Source organism: Trichoplusia ni, chromosome 13 (assembly GCF_003590095.1).
Source record: "Trichoplusia ni isolate ovarian cell line Hi5 chromosome 13, tn1, whole genome shotgun sequence".
Classification (NCBI taxonomy): domain Eukaryota; kingdom Metazoa; phylum Arthropoda; class Insecta; order Lepidoptera; family Noctuidae; genus Trichoplusia; species Trichoplusia ni.
Window position 1 is genome coordinate 6,776,253 of NC_039490.1, and position 17,163 is coordinate 6,793,415.

The 17,163-nt window shown below is 32.6% G+C and overlaps 1 protein-coding gene across 2 annotated transcripts in view; it reads left to right on the forward strand.

Moving 5' to 3' along the window:
- Positions 1–17,163, forward strand: part of LOC113499863 (ras association domain-containing protein 10) — a 123,409-nt gene that overhangs the window by 81,509 nt on the left and 24,737 nt on the right. For both annotated transcript variants that reach the window (XM_026880437.1, XM_026880438.1), the window contains one exon: positions 16,616–16,669. The gene's annotated coding sequence lies outside the window, so the exon portion shown is untranslated. The remainder of the gene's footprint in view (positions 1–16,615; positions 16,670–17,163) is intronic.

Consider the following 17,163-nt stretch of genomic DNA (forward strand, 5'->3'; position numbering starts at 1 on the left):
AGGGATTTGGTGTGGTGACTCAACCACTCGGCTATCCGTGCAGTCAATTTGGATCCTATGGAGTACGAACATTTTTAAACAGAATTGTTAGATAACCAATTATCTTGTCCACTTAATCGTCTAAGACAAGTGTACTATGTATTTATCCATTTAAAACACAGGGCACTAAATCAAGCATTGTAATAGAACTACAATTCCTTTTGTACATATTTCGCCCTTGACATGTATATACCTCGGTACCGTAAATTATTAAATATTCATCACTTGTACTTTATTCTTATCTGAGAATTTAACATACTTTAAGGCGAATATAAATAAGCTTTTGGTTGATGGTTAACCCAGTAGAGATAGGATTTAGTTTTAGCTCCGTACGTACCTCAGCTCATGATAAAGTACTCCGGTTGGGTCCGAAACTAGTCGGGCTCTCCCATTAGGTAAATAAGCGTGAGTAAACCGTTACATCATTCAATAATGAATCAGTCTCACGACAGTTACTATAAGAATACTATTTAAAATGTCTTGAAAACATAGCCTATATATACAGGGTGTCCCAAAACTCAACGATAATCTGAGACCGGATGAAAGGCCAAGTGATAACAGATCAGGGAAAGAAATCTGTTTCTATTTTTTGAAAAAAAAAAAAATTTTTTTTCATTGCATTAATTTATAGTTTCAAATAATAGAATCGTTAATTAGATCCCGGAATTAAAATACTCACAGCGAAATTGTCACGTTGGTGATCACAGGACTTAAAAATGCGACGAGGGATGTCGAATTTCAACTTTTTAAATGTCTCTTATCGCTGAACTGAGTGATATGGTTTTTTTTTATATTTTTACCTGATCTGTTATCACTTGGCCTTTCATCCGGTCTCAGATTATCGTTGAGTTTTAGGACACCCTGTATATATTGTTTTCAATTATCAAGGATCAGCTTTAAACATGTAAAAAATATAGTATTATTCTAGCTATAGCCCGTGTGCCTGCCCGCTACAAAACAAAAATGATTCCACGGGAACATAAAATCTCGATGAATCCTATGTGTTAATCCCGGTTATAACTTATCTGTTTACTAAGTTTCGTCTAAATCCGTTTAGTGGTTTGCTTGAAAGAGGAACAAAGATCCACACATACAAACCTTCCCGTTTATAATATAAAAAGGTTTTCGTTCCTGATTGGAACACTAGCATAGAAAAGCATTAAAAATACTTACTTACATTCATAAATATAGATTTTTTAATTCCAGGTATTTGTGTTTTCGATACATTTACTTTGAGTGGACTAATGGTATTTTTTCTTTCGCCCCGACAACCTGACAAATTTGATTTTAATGTCATTTCATTACCATGAAAACAAAATTAATACCACGCCGTGGAACACTAGATGATAGATAAAAAACCTCAATTAAATAGAAGTTATAAATCTAAAGTATTCACCAAAATACACGACAATTTTAAAGCAATAAAAGTAATTAAAACTCTTAAATGATACTTATCGAATATCTGAAAACCATCAAAAACGGATCAGCAGTTTCCGCGAAATGAAGATCAAAGTAGCATACTGCAAAACCGATCAATGTCATTCCACTTTCAAAAAAGTCATACCTTAATAACTATCAGAGGGTCTACCTCTAGTTCTTGAAGAAACGTTGCAATTGTTGGAGCAGGATAGCGCTCTACATTCCGTATAGCGGCATCTCTTTCCCAAATATGCAACGTTACTTTAAGAGGTGCTTATAGGCTTCTGGCCTATTATTTGTTAATTACCAATTAAAAATAAAACTCGTACCAATATCGTACGTTCAGAATACTTTAAACACCGATGTTGCTTTTTATGAGGAAATTCTTGGAAACCCTTAAAATGTTTAATGTAAAAACGAAATTAGCAATTCGTTAAATAGAGATACTTTATCGAGGATTATTTAAATGTGTTTAATTAAGTTTGAATCGATTACAGGTGTTCTTACTTTTATGGTAAGCTGTACCTGAATGGTAAGGTTCGGTGTAAAATGATCTATAATTATTTTTGGTCGTGTTTTGTTTACAATGTAAGTTATTTTCTTTTGATATTGGCCTTTTTGGGATCCGTACCGAAACGGTAAAAACGAAAACCTATAACTATGTCCACGCTGTCACTCCGTCCGTCCACCTGTCACTACGCTATATCTTATGAACTGTTGTCAAACATCGATGTAAAGCAATAATTTATAGAAATATAAATTTAATATGGGTATTCGTACGGAACCCACAATGTGGTGGGTCTCACACTTAAATGTTTTTTTTCTTTTATAATCTTTAACCAGTATCTTTAGTTACTAGAAGTTAAAGCTGTGTTTATGATCATATATTAATTTGTTTGCTTCCTATATTTCACTATGCTGTACTATGCTATGGTACCTTAAGATGTCACAAAGGTGTTTCAAAATACAAGGCGCTAGTTTTACGTCGAAAGAAAAAATCACGACGTAAATTGGATTGGAAAATGTTAACATTTTAATCTTACATTAGCATGTTTTTATTTAATTGCTGGATAATGGGTCCAGTATTTATAAAAGACACCAAATTTTTAAAATGCTTATTGCATGCTTTAATGCATTTCGCATTTCCATCTTCATTTTATTCAAAATAATTCACATAAATAACTACTGCATTATTCAAAATACTACTTATTACACCAGTGTAATACCAACCTTAACATAATTTAATCCTCATTGTGTATTCGGTTAAACATCAAACGGGGCCGCCCGGTTAAAATTCAGTAGTTTTTGTTAAGCCAATCAGTATTCTTGTTGCAAAAAACGACAGTTTAAATTATAATATAGATTGCATTAAACCATGGTTAAACGTTATGTAATTGTGTATTTATTCTTTAGTGTACTCATGTTTACGAAAACAGAATATTTTATCTACTTAACTATCCGTTAAATACTTTGTTACATACTAGTGTCCTCCTTCGATGTTACTTGCGGTTTGTTAAAATGCCCTTGATGAGATAGCCACACTGATCCTTACCTACCTCATTATGAAGCTACATTGTTACTTAAACAAATATAACCTTTATGCTGATCCAGGGTAGAATACTTCTTTATCAAATTTTATGAAAATAGGACGAGCCGTTTCAGAGTAAAGCGACGACAAACATTCAACTCTCGCAACCTGTCGCCTTGATATTTATAAAGTGTTGAAGATGTTATTTTATTTATGTATGAAAACTATTTTTTATTTGACAAGTTTTGCCGTTCGAGCCTATTAAAGCGTGGAGCTATAACTAAACTATAGGTATACAAACTGTCTACAAAATCTGACATAGCAAATCAACTGATATTAAACTTCGTAAAATATTGAGAATAGAATTCTTCACTTTATTTTATACTAGCTGTTGCCCGCGACTTCGTCCCCGTGGGTAAAAGATATAAGTTATAATTTATACCTGCCCTGTTTTTTTTTCACATTTTCCATTGTATCTTCGCTTCTATTAGTCGCAGCGTGATAGTTTATAGCCTAAAGCCTTCCTCGATGAATGGTCTATTCAACACAAAAATATTTTTTCAATTTGGACCAGAAGTTCCTGAGATTAGCGCGGTCAAACAAACAAACAAACTCTTTAGCTTTATATATTAGTATATATATAGATTTACAAAAAAATATATTTGTATTTTATAATTAACCCTCGACCTAGCTTTTACTGAGGTATTTTTTTCATTTGTACAATTAATGCCATTAATAATTAATCGTAAAGCTTTCAGTTAATTTTTTATTGGTTTCAATATCTACTCTAGTATTATAAATGTGAAAAAGGTTTTAGTTTTTCTGCCTATTAACTTTTTCCCTGTTATGCAGCTGAGTACCTTTTAACTTAATATACATAAGCAACTGCTGTCACTCTCAAAATCTATTCTCAACAACAAAACCTTCACGAAATCCATTCTAATATATAAATTAAAAAAAAATACAAACCTATAATGAATTTAAATGAACAAAACTCATAATGAAAGCCGAGTTGATAACATGCCATATCGCGGAACTACCTCGCATGACATGCAAACGAAAGCCCCCAGAAAGAATAACAGTCTATAATAACATATTGTGTATCATTAATAGTTTCTAGGAACATTTGTACTACAATCCTTTGACCTCAGTATACCGCAATGCGCTTTTTTGACGCTTAGTCGGCCATTTTATTTAAGTTATATCCAGCACGGAATCGTTTACGGCGGTTTACATAATGTTGAAAGAAGAATTCTGTTTTAATGGGTTTTTTAGGCGTTTTTAGTTTGGTGAGTTTTATTGATTTTGGTTTGCTGAACTTTAGCTAGTATTTTTGATAAATTTAAATGTATAAATTATATTTTATACTAGCTGTCGCCCGCGACTTAGTCCGCGTGGTTAGAAGATATAAGTTATGATTTTTTCTTCGCTCCTTTTAGTCGCAGCGTGACGGTATATAGCCTAAAATCTTCCTCGATAAATGGTCCATTCAACACAAAAATATTTTTTCAATTTGAACCAGTAGTTCCTGAGATTAGCGCGTTCAAACAAACAAACAAACTCTTCACCTTTATATATTAGTATAGAGTATATATAAATCCGTTCAATAGATGAAACAGTAGCTAACATATTTCGTCAGGAACTTATGCTCTGATTAGCTGACTAATAAGCTAAGCTTAGCTTGTTTTCTTGGATGTTCACGAAAAAGGTTCACGTATAAGAATTATTATGTCCACGAAGGTTATTATATTGAAAAATAAAAGATTAGGTAAAGCAGTTTTATTTAAAAATATAATTTATATCAAAGTATCATACAGTATATGACATATCCATACATATTTAGAAACTTTTAGTAAGGTATCACTCATAGACAATATCTCCGATTTTAACATAGACGTTAAAAATCTCAGACAGCTATATAACATTGGAAAGAATGAACTCTAAAATAATGACACCATGATTTATATGTTTAAAGCCACTGCAATGAAACCCATATTAAAAATAGAAACATTATTTCCCAAAAAAACTCTTTCAAAAGCCGTTAGCAAGTCGTTGCGACTTTCAATCCCAAAAAAAAGCAGTCGTTGCGAAATTGCAACAATATTATTGATTGGCGCAGTGCTGGCCGTGGGTTCGATGCCCGCTCGCTACAACGTTTATTTAGCCGATATTTGTTTATACTAGATTCGTGTCTGCAAAACTTGTAAGCGGAATGGGCAACCGATTAAAAATGTAGCGAAACGTTTGATTTTTCAGCAGTTCATTGTATGTTCGCTGTCTTTCATTTATGAAAAAAGGGATTAAAAATAATGTATTTTATTATATACAGTAAACGTAGAGAGTGACACTTATATAATACATAAATTTATTGTAAAAGCTTTCAGTTAGGTAAATAAATAGAATAGTTTTGATTTTATTTTAAAGTAGTGATTTCGTATTATTTATTTCGTCTCTAACAAATAAAAGGAATTCTCGAGATGACGGACGATAATACGTACCTACGGTATTTTTTTTCTCATTATGAAAAGGTTTTTCCATATATTTAATTTTCAAAATCAAAGATCATTTATCGCGTAACCATACTCTCATTTTCATATTGTCAATTAGTACCTTTGTATTTAAAATTGCAAACGTCAATGTACTATGATAAAATCCCAGTTATCAGTGCAATAGTTAAGTCCCTATGTGGTGGTTACAATGGTGTTACGGATTACGAGTATTTACGCCACCACCACACCCCCACATTTCTTAGACTGCAATTTAGAACTGGAATTTCCTCAAATATTCAGAATTTTCCCTTAACTTGTAGTTCTTTATGAGATTTTGTAAATTTTAAAAATAATATACTCAAATTTTCAAGATGCCTGACATTTAAGTATTTCATATAATAAGATTGAACCTGTAAATTAATTATTGTGTAGTGACTCCATCTTTACGGTTCATAAAATTTAACTATCAAAATATTACTACAAAAACATTACCGCCAACATAAATTAATGAAACATTAATAATAAAAACTAAAATAACTTCTAAAAAGGTTTTATTCAAATCTACAAGCCTATAGAAAACGGGTACCATACAAGCCAACATTTCTTTGAACCTATTGATTTCTGCAAGTCATTGACTATTGAAAGTTGTACTAAGAAGCCACAAACACTGCTACGAACCAAAGCAACTTTAGGACAATTCCAATCAATCATTCCTTTTCTACATAATTAATACGAATTCAGAAATCGCCCTCCAACAGTAATTTGTCTACCTTACCGTAAAACCTTATCAGTCCATCGTGGAATAGGGGTAGAAATAATCAATACCTGCCCCACCCGGCAAGGCGCATGCGTGATGGTATTCACCATGTGGTGGTGGTATCACCCCATGGGATCGTTCTACCTGTGGTATTAACCCACAGCTCATTCTTGTGAACGAAGCCGACAGGACAAGACCTGTACGAAATGAAGGCTGGGAATCATGGACTCTGGTCTTCTGAACCAAGTAAGTACTCCAGATTTATTTGTCAAAGTTATATAATCATAAAATTTCAAGTTTTCTCCCAATTTCTGACTAACTTCAAGTGAAAGCCAGTGATATTACGGTATAGCTTTTCGTGATTCCGAAATTTTGCGCAGTTCCAAATATGAATGGTTCAGCCATTTTGAATGATGTGCTCTTGCGCCTCGTTCGTTGCAATTTTCCCTGACCATAGAGGTTTTATAACCTGTACCAGATAATTTTATTATCACATTAATAATTATAAGTACGTAACTCATCATTTACCTACTTATACACAGTTTCAAGACTATAATAGTGAGTTTATATCATCCATCAAACTCGTGTCCTCGATAAATATAACTTCAAATCATTTAGGTTCCAAATTTTATCGAAATTTAACTTACCTATATGTTGTGAAATAAAATGCTAATAATTCCAATCACTTTCACAGAACCCCACCTTAACCCCACCAAGGAATACGGTAAGACGATATTTAAAGATGGTTTCCATTGCACCGACTTTGCGACGCGACAAAACGCACAACCGCCCAAAACGTGACGGCACCAAAAAAAATAGAAGCTTTTATTGATTTAATCAGACATGCACATATTATGAGTAAATTATACCACAAACGTGTACAAATATAATTATGTACATATTATAAATAAACATGCTTAATACACAGACACACGCTATTTATTTTGCTTCACCTAAACCAACAGAATACAGTTTGTTTTTTTATTTAAACACGCTTATCTTTGAAACTACAAATCCGATTTCGAAAAATGTTTTGCATTCTATAGTTAAATTCAGGAAAACAATATCAGCTATATAATTTAATATAGTTCGTCATTTTGTTAACGGTTTTTTCGTACTTTCTGTTACCCTTTTTAGGGTTGGGCACGCTTTTATAGGGGTTGATAATTAAAAATGTATTTGCTAATCACACATCGTTATTTCGAGTTTGGGGTTGAGTTTTTATTACAATGACTCACTATAATTAAAATAGATTGTTAATTGTCGCGTTCCGTGGATTTTGCTGGGGTGGAATGAAATTAAATTTAGAAGTTTAGTTAAAGAACTACAAGTTAAGATTTAGTAATCTTTACTAACATAAAGGAGAGTATTTCTTAGTTTTAATCCCCGCAAAGTTTAAATAAGTTCAAAAATCATTTGTTTCTGGCTAAAACACGAAAACTTTCTAAAATACGTAGAATTAAATAAGTCGAGCTAATCATTAAAAAAAACTTATTCTTTATTACATATTACGCAAATAATTCATTATTACATATTACGCAAATAATTGACTCTATCTACTTTTAAACATCGTTACAGTCAGAATAGTATCAATATTATTTATGGCCTAACCTTTAATCACTGCAGTTTGTAACTGAATAAATAATTAGAATGTTATAAATGTTTTACAATCACTTACAAATCGGTTCATTAGGTAGAGCAGATAAAGCAAGCCTCTTTGTACACAAGGTGACAATCTCAATTCACAGACGACTTTAGATTTTAAAGAACTTACTATAAATTAAATATCCACATATTCGACGACACGGATAACCGACTGGTATAGTTGACAGTCAAACCCAGTGTGGGATGTGTCGCGGGATCGATCTCCGCGTAGTAAAAGCATTTGTGTGATCCATGAATGCTTGTTCTGAGTCTGAATGTCTTTGTGCATGTGACTTGATTTTTTTGTGATAATCGTGTGATGCAAAGATTAAGTTTCTTAGTAAATTGTCGGTTTAAAATAAACATTATCCATGTACAGTTTTAGATTGCCAATCATATATAAGAAGACTTGCGTTTCCACGTGCATTAAGGAACTTTCATTCATGACCAAAGTGTCCGAGTGTAAAATATTAATTGGTTTCAAGCACTGTCGAGAAAAGGAAAGTTTATAGTAAACTAGCTGACCCAGCAAACGTAGTTTTGTCGAATATTTTTTTTTCTAGTTGTATGCATTTTTAATGCCACATTATAAAAAAAATTAAAACAAACAATTACGTCCAAAAAATAAAATATTTTGTTTTAGAGAGTTGCTCACAACTCTTCTCAGACCTACTGAATACGCATATAAAATTTGATAAAAATCGGTTAAGCTGTTTCGGAGGAGTACGGTAGCTAACATCGTGACACGGGAATTTTATATATTAGATAATTAGTGTGAAGCATTAAGCGTCATAGTGTGTACGTAACTTTATATTTATTGTCCCTTTAACTACATCGAAATCGTAAGTAACTGGGGCAGTTTAACTACGTCATTAATTAAGCGGTTAATGTTAGGCATAAAGTTTTTAGATGGTTATTGCACATTAATATGCACATTGCACTTTCATTGAAAACTTAATTGACTAACCTTAATTACGTACATATTAAACCGTTTTAATACATATAATTTGTAACTGTATAAGCTTTTGAGATTTTAGTATTACATCTTAAACTAAGTGCACTTGAGTAAAAGAGACGGCAATATACGTCTTGTATAGCGCCATCTCGCTTCTACAAGAACGAGTACGACTAAACTATCGGACTACCCAGATAAGTATGCGTGAGTAAACCGCGATTAAATAAAGAATAATATTATATTCAGCTTGTTAATATTTAACATGATATCTGACTATTATACTTCGAAAAACTATAAAATTCGTTCATGTAATATTAAAACTAGGCTGTTGGCATCGTTTCGGATGTCAACCAACAAATTTGACTCCCAGCTATTTACGCAATTGATCGGGTTAGTAGACTACTTTTAATTTTGAATATTTTTTAGCGCTAGATTCGCGCGAGACAAATTAAACAGCGGGCGAATCCGGTACACCAAAATTTTGTAATGCACTACTCGCCCGAAATTATTACGTCTCAGGAAAAAGCCCGATTCGGGCGAATCAACTACTAAGCCACTGATCACTAGAGGCATTAATTTGACGAATAAATAAAAGTAGTTTAGAAGTTAGCAGACATTCAAATAAAATTAAAACCTTTTTGACAAAAGTTTAATAAAAATAATAAGCCTTAGGTAGTATGTAAGTACAAAATCTTCACCTCATTGCTCACATATTAGATACATAATAATAGATAGTCAACATTTTAAGACTTTAAAATCGTTCCTACCAAACAGGTTATCAAAAAAAGAAATTCCTATCAAAAAACATAAACACAAATAATTTCATTAATTAAATTTATTTGACAAAATATCTCACAGAGAGTCGTAAAAAAGCCATTAAAATTTATATCAATGTCCATTTGTAGCTTTCAATTAAATATTTTAGGACTGTCAACATTTTTACGATTTACAAACAAAGAAATGTGATAACTGTAGTAAAATAATGTATCAATATATTACTGCTAATCCGAACTATATAAAAAGTACAAGTTTGTCTGTCAGTTTTGCATTTACGGCCACATAATGCGAAACTATAGTATACTGCGTTGATGTATGCTACGCAGAATCTTACAAGAAAACTGCCAATTTATAAAAAATCTTAAGCTGTTTCTTTTGGCATGATTGGCAGACTATAAAAGCCCCCAGCCAGGCATAAAGGCGAAGACAGCGCTTAACTGCAATATTTTTGCTGTAATAACCGAAACTAACAAGAAGGAAAACCGTAAATTAAAATTTAGAATTACTGATACAAAATTAAGTTCGAGGCCATTTTTATTGCACCTTTACTCAAACAATACTCCATAGAAATGTATGAAACTTAACATACACACAGCCAATAACAAAAAAATGCACATAGGATATTTTATGTCAATAAGTTTAATATAAACGGAAAATAAACGAGTAAAACCGCGGAACATTACTATATTTTTTATGGAGGTGGGCGCGGGCGGCGCGTGCCTCGTGCACCATTTTATAGCTCTTTTGATTTACGTCATAGCATTTCGTGTGGTACAATCGCGTGAAAAATATAATGGCGTGATTCCACCTTTTTAAAAATAATTATGTTTTAATTAGACGGTAAATAGGGTCCTCGTTTATTTTCCTCGTGTTACCTATTGTTTTACTTAGTAGTACTTTTGTATACGTCAATGATAATGAGTAAGGATTATTTTATCGATTACTAGCTGTTGCCCGCGACTTCGTCGCCGTGGGTAGAAAATATAAGTTATGATTTATACCCGCCCTGTTTTTTTTCACATTTTCCATTGTATCTTCGCTCCAATTAGTCGCAGCGTGATGGTTCATAGCCTAAAGCCTTTCTCGATGAATGGTCTATTCAACACAAAAAGAATTTTCCAATTTGGACTAGTAGTTCCTGAGATTAGCGCGTTCAAACAAACAAACTCTTCAGCTTTATATATTAGTATAGATATAGATTGTACTTATGACATGACGGACAGACTACACTAGATTTGATTGGTATAAAATATTTCTATATCGACAAACGAAATTTGTTACAAAAAATTTGCGAAATATACACTGTTTCTCAACGGTTACCACGTGGTTATAAGCCATCACATTAATAAAAGCATTCTTTTAAGTAAAAAAGCAAGTACATACAGACAAATTTGAAAACATCCTCATGTTTGAAGTCGGTTAAAAACGAACTAAACAGTCACAATGACTTTTGCAAATAATATTTTATTATGGATTGTAAAACTCGTATTAAAATTATGAATGTAACAATTAAGTGGCGTTTGCGAATAGAGCGTCATTTATCTTAATCTTAACTGTGGCACTAATCTGAAATTGGTTGGTATGTCTGTATGTCGTCTAATTAATAGTCCTGCCACCACTACTAGCGTGACAGCGCTCTACGCGTTGTAGAGTTGTCTCTCTTCCACAATATCTCTTTAATAGGAGGTTGTCCTACCGTATAACAGCTGTCAACCTGAGGCCTACCTCTGGTTGACAACTATTATAAATGGTATCGTGAGAAACGTTAAATGACAAAGATATAATCGTAAACAACACTAGATAGTGCAGTTACTAATCCGTGTCAAGGGTGGTCCGAGGTAGGGTGACCATGTTGTACTTTATTCTGAAATAAATCTTTCTCGAAGTAATATATACTTTGAGGCCTAGCTGAGGTATTATTAAATGATGTAACGGTTTACTCACGCGTATTTATCGGGGTAGCCCGACTAGTTTCGGACTCAACCGGAGTCCAAGATCAGGTATGTCATAAGAATGACATTTCTTTTCGATTTTGTACGTGATTTTGTCTGATCAGTTTAATAAATTGCAGTGTTAGCGCTCGAGAAATGTAACTAGTGTATGGGATGACGCCTGTGCTCAGTAGTAGGAGTGGTAGTCGCGTGTTCGATCCCTTCATAAGTAAAGTATTTGTGCAATGCATGTAACTTTAATGTTTTTTAAACTAAAATCCTAAGAGCAGTTATCGTTAAAAAACATATATTAATACTACAGAATGCATGGTCACTCTACAAAATAACAATTTACAATTATCACGCGCAATCTTATTGGCTTTTTTAACGAGTAATTATTAACACTTCTGTAACACATTATATCCTCAATCACCACTAAACATAGACCCCTCCTTCCTTAACATTAATATCAAATCGGGTGTCAAAGTTACTGGTCACTTTGACAGAAGCGGGACAAAGATTAAAAGATTAAAGAACCGACAAATCGATGACAAAGCTGGTGACTTTGACTTGACTTTGATTTATTATAGGCGTTATTGCTTCAGGCTAGAATTTATATTGGAATGTACAACTATGGAGTTTATTACTTAATCGATTTTTTTTTATCGCTTGACATCAATTGGGAGCATTGTTGTTGTTTGAAAATTTAGCTTTTTGTGTAAGAGAAAGTTTCATAACGTGTTTCTTATTTTGTTTTTCAAAAATAACAAATGTACTAAATTTAAATTTAAAATCTAAATATAATAAGCTTTAAACATAACCTTAATAAACAGTCTTACAGTAAAATAATAATATCATCTTAAAATAATTTTTCATCAGTCTTAAGCAACACCATTAACATAGCTTAGAAATCTTAGTATCGAATAAAATACAATATTAATATCCAATGAGAAACTTAATACTAACATAAACCGTTTACACGGTCTGATTATAATCGAGTACTCGCCACCATAGTTGCGTAATCGATTGAAACTCGATACGTTACTAAGGGCCTAGACACACTGTATAAAGCACAACAAATTTTAAATTTGCCGGTGGCGAAAATCAGAACTAAAATTTGGCCTAACATATTTGACAGCTTTTAAAGTAGCAGCGCGCTACCAGCGCCACTCGTAACGGTAAAGATAAGTTTGTAGGTACCCAGTTCGGATCTAGTTGATGTTAGTTCAAACGATGTAATAAACATTTTATGGGTTAAATGTGAGTACCGTATAAATGCTTAAAATCTAAACTATTAAATACGAATGCGAATTAAACCTAGTCAGGAATAATATCTGTATAGCGGATTTGCTATGAAAACGTTACAGACTGCTTTTTATAGATATTCCAGAAGGCTGTTAGCAATATTTTAGAGAAAATGAATCCCTTCGTCATTTTCTGCTTGAAGCAATGGATAGTCTTGGAACCTAGTTAAACCACTCAATAAAGTATTTACAAATATAATTTCTTCAAATCCTAATAGGTACTTAAAAGTAAAATTAATTTATATTATCGTTGGCTGGGACTTTACTTCGCAACTAATCCTGATTTAACTCTTGTAGAGGAAAAACCTGGTCATCCGAAAAACTGATAAATTAATGCTTAAGTTCTCATTTTAAATAATCAAAGATTGCACTCATAAATACTATAACTAACAATTTTAATAAAGAAGATGTGTGATGGCCTAGCGAACACAGCCTCATAACAATATTTTATTCTCAAATTATTTTAAATAGAAGATGTTCCAGTGTGTACTGGCCCTTACACCGCGGTATAAATTCGAGTAACGAGCGTGTCGCCGACGATTCCAAGACCTATTTGCCGTCGTTTCGTAATCATTATTAATTAGTCTAATTCTGACGGAAAAAAGTGCAGTATTTCTAAATTGCACGAGACTTGGGCGTCTGTAGCGTTAGCAACGAAATTTTTATTAAAGTTAAAAACGAAAATAAGTTTTTTTTAATAATGAAATGGATTTATTGACTGCACGGATAAATGAGTGGTTGAGGTCATCATGCCAAACCCACTTTGCGCGTCTTGTCGCGGGACAAGCGTTTGTGTGATCCACGAATGCCTGTTCTGAGTCTGGGTGTCTCTGTGTATGTGAATTGACTGTGAAAACCCCTGCCACACAAGGATTAAATGCCTTATAGCGGGAGTCGTTTAAAAAAAAGTGTCACATTTCTCATAGGGCTCGATAAGAGTCGTGACGTCATTGTCTCACTTTTGCATGGATTGAAGTAGGACAATTTATTGTTCCTGCTTTCTGTAGAGTGAACTGCAACTCAGTAGTATTTTATCCTGAAAAAACTTCACGTACACAAGGTTATAACAGCAGACAATATTTTTTTGATAATGATGGAGGTACTAAGGCACTTTCTCGAAATTATAAAAATTACTGTTTTATCGAAAGTATACTGATATACTTAAATAATTGGTTTGCCAGTCTTTAATGGTCCATTACGTTAATTTTGTATTAATTTACATTTCAAAATACTGAAGAAAAATAACTGTCATCTTAACTTATTAACAACTCTTTACTTTGAGACAATTTCAAACGTCTCTACATTTTTTTTTCTATCTCTCTTTTGCCAGAGTGAAATTTATAAATTTAATAAATTAATAGTCCTTGTTGACTTGTTTTGCTGTCGGTACCTCCTAGATTAGATCTCCAGTATGTAGGTTATGCCCTTACCGGCGAAGCGACTACTGAGGATATTGCCTAAGGATTCAAATGAGGTGTAAGTAGCTTTAGATTTAGATCAGCCATGTTTAGCTGTGTATTATGACATGGTTTTTATAAATTACTTGTAGCGTTGCAATGTTATAAGTTGACCAATATAAAATGAGCTTAGGAATCGATGTACGGAGTGATAATAGGGATGATGACTGGGTATAAAAAGAAAAAATCTCATTAGTCCCGGTTAGATCATTGAAAAGTATGAGACACGTATTTTTTCCTTTTTCAGAAAAACTAGAATTGACAAAGATTAATTGCTTTAAAGTTTAGGAGAGGGGTTACTTGTGACGTAACGATAGAGTAAAATTTATACTCAATCGTGACGTCACGCGTAAGTTTCAATCACTGTAATTTGGTTAATTTATGTTATTATTATACCAAAAAACTACAAGACGGACACTGCAAAAAAAATGGCAAGTGTGTGGCAAGTTATTTCTTTGTCAGATGTCATTATAAGGTCAGTGAGGAAGCGAACTTTTAATTAAGATTTTCGGAACTGCAATAAGAGTTCTAATTTGTATGTTTTTAACAGGAATTGGTACCAGTAGGTCAAGCAAGACAATAAATATACAATTTTATTAATGTAATATAAATTTTATATTGCCTTACTTTCATTGTCAATACAAGCAAAGTATGAAATGAATAATTTATTCTGTAAGTAGGATATATCATCACTTTTACATTTTTTTTTTTAAATAAATGCGGACAACATCACATACATTGATCTGAACCCAAAGTAAGTTGCTAAAGCACTTGTGTTATGGAATTCAGATACAACGAAGGTACCACAAACACCACACCACAACATTTATAACACACCTATACTAATATATAAAGCTGAAGAGTTTGTTTGTTTGTTTGATCGCGCTAATCTCAGGCACTACTGGTTCAAATTTAAAAAAAACTTTTTGGGTTGAATAGACCATTTATCGAGGAAGGTTTTAGGCTATATACCATCACGCTACGATTAATAGGAGCGAAGATACAATGGAAAATGTGGAAAAAAACAGGGACAATTATTTATCTCCGAGGGCTTCCGATCAAAAATTCCTAACTTATATCTTCTAACCACACGGAAGAAGTCGCGGAGAACAGTTAGTTACATATATTTTTGTGAACGCTGGAGTTTACATTTCCTATCTGACTACCCTAAACTCAGGGGTCGCGGTCTCTTTTTACCAGAAAAAATTGAAAGGCGAATATGTTTATTATGTCTTGTTCCAACCACTGTACACACAAGCAAGTAACATAAAATCACACTCTTTCGTAATTCAATTAAAATTAATTTCATTTATTAATTAATTGAATTCGCAATTTATTGATTTTATCAATTAAATTGAACACTTTATTAATGAGTCTCCATAATTTTTAATAAAAACCATTTACATTCATTTATTTATTTTGCAATTGAATTGAGGTCGCGCGAATAAACTAATTAAAAGCCTATTAAATTGATAACTTCATTAATTTCTTGATTTGAAATGGCTTTTTAGATAAATCGCCATTTTATTCAGTTTCTAAGGCTAGTAATTTGTTTTTATCATCGTTAGTCATGCAATGGACTAAAATTGAAGTTAATTTCTAGAATATTATTTTGAACGTGCTGTAAAATCAATAGTTGTGGTTAGATTATGACATTTATTTAGTTCAGATAAGATGTAATTAAGATAAATAAATGTATGAAATGATTGATCGTAAGGAAACTTGAATTTGATTTATAGTCAAGATATAATAAATTGGTATTCTAGGGTAATTACGAGTAATTGAAAATTACTTTAGTAAGGGCTTTTTGATTAACTATATCTACATTTTTTTAATTCGGCGTCGAAACATAATCTCACTATTTAATCCTAGTCTACTATTTCTAGTATATATATACATATATATATCTTTATTTCTTTTAAAAAACCCCCACATTAAGCTGTCATGGGTCACACTAATGCTTGGCTTCCGCCACGTCGCGCTCAGGGCAACAATTCTGCTATTTAAAACGGCCGATGAATGAATGAAATTTGGCTCAAAATGACAATTTTCTTAAGCATTTTTCTACACAATAATTGTAAATTCAGTGGGGGACAGTACAATCAGGGTTAATACAATTAACTTCCAATTATTTTGTTGGCAAAATGCTTAAGAGAATAGGAATAATTTCAAATTTATTCCAATTGCCATTCATTCATCCGCCATTGTAAAATAGCAGAATTGAGCTAAGTAGTTTTGCCGATTCTTAAGATAAAGTTTATTTCGATTGTCTTTTTAGTACCTATTTTTGAAACGTTTATTTATTTTGTCCACAGATAACTCTTGACAGAGCCATTGAAAATGTCTTCGTGACTACACCGTGTATCCAGGTAAGTTGTTATAGCTCTTACAAAGTAGGTACTATTACGCTGTAGTTTTTTACATTACTATCCTGTAAGTTTTGAAGAGTTCTTGGAGTAAAATAAATCGCCATAAAAACCGAATGGTTAGTAACCGAAATGTGATAGGTTTACAGCCCGGGAGACTATAGTATTAAAGTTAACGACTGTTTTTCGCACTAGGGTCGGTGGGCAAACTACTTCAAACTCACTTGTTTACAATTGACTTTAAGGAGGTTTTCAATTCGTTTTGATGTTTATTTACATTATTTTCGTTGACTAGAAATAGCTACGATTTCGCCCCATAAAAGCTTAATTAAGTTTGACTGGAATTTAATTTGAAGAAGGTTGTACGTTTTTGTCTTAAAAATATAACTTAATTAATTATGTTTTATAACTACATCTAGTTACGTAGACCCAAAAAAACGTATGTTATATCATGTCAATCAATAGCAAGCAATTTGTAACAGTGGGTGTTTAATGAC